Genomic DNA, 2894 nt, shown 5'->3' with positions numbered 1-2894 from the left:
AAAAAATAAAACTGTCAAAAGAAAAATGTCCAGCTAGGCACGTAGCTCATGCCTGTAATTCCAGCACTTTGGGAGGCCGAGGCAGTGGATCACCTGAGGTTGAGAATTTGAGACCAGCCTGACCAACATGGAGCAATCCTGTCTATACCAAAAAGCTGGGCGCAGTGGCTCACGCCTGTAATCCCAGCACTCTGGGAGGCCGAGGCGGGTGAATCACGAGGTCAAGAGATTGAGACCATCCTGGTCAACATGGTGAAACCCCGTCTGTACTAAAAATACAAAAAATTAGCTGGGCATGGTGGCGCGCACCTGTAGTCCCAGCTATTTGGGAGGCTGAGGCAGGAGAATTGCCTGAACCCAGGAGGCGGAGGTTGCGGTGAGCCGAGATCGCGCCATTGCACTCCAGCCTGGGTAACAAGAGCGAAACTTTGTCTCAAAAAAAAAAAAAAAAAAAGGCAACTCAATTTAAAAATGGGCAAAAGAGCCAGGTGCAGTGACTCACACCTGCAATCCCAGCACTTTGTGAGGCTGAGGCAGGAGGATCACGTACGTCCAGGAGTTTGAGACCAGCCTGGGTAACATAATGAGACCTTGTCTCTACGATACATTAAAAAAATTAGCCAGACATGGTGGCGGCCACTGTGGTCCCAGCTATTTGGGAGGCTGAGGTGGGAGAATCACCTGGGCCTGGGAGGTTGAGGCTTCAGTGAGCCATGATTACCGTGAATACCAGCCCCACCACACTCCAGCCCCGGGCAACAGAGTAACACGCCGACTCAAACTAAAGGAAAAAAAAGGCAAAATATTTGAGTAGGAATTTCTCCAAAGTAGTTATACAAATGGACAATTAAGCACATGAAAAGATGCTCAACATTATTAGTCATCTAGAAAATGCAAATAAAAATCACAATGAAATACCCCTTTATACCCACTAGAATGGCTAGAATCAAAAGAGCTGACAATGATATGTGTTGGACAGGAACTGGAAAAACTGGGATTCTTTTTTTTTTTTTTTTTGAAGGTCAAAGAACTCATTTATTTTTACTCATAGAAAGTATAACTATTGCCGGGTGAGGTGGCTCACATCTGTAATCCCAGCACTTTGGGAGGCCAAAGCAGGTGGATCATGCGGTCAAGAGATCGAGACCGCTTTTCGATCCGCCATCTGCGCCTCACGTGGGGCCGCCACCAAAATGCAGATTTTCGTGAAAACCCTTACGGGAAAAACCATCACCCTCGAGGCTGAACCCTCGGATACGATAGAAAATGTAAAGGCCAAGATCCAGGATAAGGAAGGAATTCCTCCTGATCAGCAAAGACTGATCTTTGCTGGCAAGCAACTGGAAGATGGATGTACTTTGTCTGACTACAACATTCAGAAGGAGTCTACTCTTCATCTTGTGTTGAGACTTCGTGGTGGTGCTAAGAAAAGGAAGAAGAAGTCTTACACCACTCCCAAGAAGAATAAGCACAAGAGAAAGAAGGTTAAGCTGGCTGTCCTGAAATATTACAAGGTGGATGAGAATGGCAAAATTAGTCACCTTCGTCGAGAATGCCCTTCTGATGAATGTGGTGCTGGAGTGTTTATGGCAAGCCACTTTGACAGACATTATTGTGGCAAATGTTGTCTGACTTACTGCTTTAACAAACCAGAAGACAAATAACCGAGTTAATAAAAGACATGAACTAACAAAAAAAAAAAAAAAAAAAAAAGAGATCGAGACCATCCTGGCCACATGGTGAAACCCTGTCTCTACTAAAAACACAAAAAGTTGCTGGGCGTGGTGTGCGTGTCTGTAATTCCTGCTATTCGAGAGGCTTATTAATTATATAATTATTTAGTTGTTGCTGGAGGCTAGGTGAGGGAGAAATGGAAAGTGACTACTGATAGGATTCTTTTGGGGGTGATAAAAATGTTCTAAAATTAATAGTGGAGGCTGGGCACGGTGGCTCAGGCCTGTAATCCCAGCACTTTGGGAGACCAGGAGTTCGAGACCAGCCTGGGCAACCAGGAAGATCTCATCTCTACTAATAATAAAAAAAAATTAGCTGGACATGGTTGCCTGTGCCTGTAGTCCTAGCTGCTCAGGAGGCTCAGGCAGGAGAATCCCTTGAGTCAAGGAGCTTGAGGTTGCAGTGAGCTAGGATTGTACCACTGTACTCCAGGCTGGGCAACATAGCGAGATCTGATGTGAAAGCAAACAAACAAAAAAATGTAAACTTACAGATGAGATGAAAAGATAGTAAAGAGCTTTCTTACACTCTTCATTCAGCTTTCCTTAATTTTTTTTTTTTTTTTTTGAGACAGAGTCTCACTCTGTCACCCAGGCTGGAGTGCAATGGCACACTCTGGGCTCACCACAACCTGTGCCTCCTGGGTTCAAGCAATTCTCCTGTCTCAGCCTCCCAAGTAGCTGCAATTACAGGTGTGCACCACCACGCCTGGCTAATTTTTGTATTTTTAAGTAGAGACGTGGTTTCGCTATGTTGGTCAGGCTGGTCTCGAACCCCTGACCTTGTGATCCACCTACCTCAGCCTCTCAAAGTGCTGGGATTACAGGAATGAACCATTGCACCTGACTAGCCTTCCTTAATGTTTTATATATATATATATATATATATATATATATATATATATATATATATAATTATATATAAAACATATATAATGATTATATATATATAATTATATATATAAAACACTATAGTATAATTATGAAAATTAAGAAATTAAAGTTGGAACAATACTATTTATTCAACTACAGACTTTATTTGGAGTTCCTAAACTTTTCTGCTAATGTCTTTTTCTTTGAGATAGATAAGGTCTTGCTCTGTCAACTAGGCTGCAGTGTGATGGCATGATCTTGGCTCATTGTAATCTCCACCTTGATCCT

General features: G+C 43.0%; 1 pseudogene across 1 annotated transcript; it reads left to right on the top strand.

Moving 5' to 3' along the window:
• The first annotated feature begins 1148 nt into the window (after window positions 1-1148).
• Window positions 1149-1717, top strand: LOC100385444 (ubiquitin-ribosomal protein eS31 fusion protein pseudogene; annotated as a pseudogene). Its single transcript, XR_013529205.1, has one exon. The product of XR_013529205.1 is annotated as a ubiquitin-ribosomal protein eS31 fusion protein pseudogene (transcript).
• Window positions 1718-2894: the final 1177 nt, after the last annotated feature.

Source organism: Callithrix jacchus, chromosome 18 (assembly GCF_049354715.1).
Source record: "Callithrix jacchus isolate 240 chromosome 18, calJac240_pri, whole genome shotgun sequence".
Taxonomy (NCBI): Eukaryota; Metazoa; Chordata; class Mammalia; order Primates; family Cebidae; genus Callithrix; species Callithrix jacchus.
This window is presented reverse-complemented; position numbering and strand designations above follow the sequence as displayed.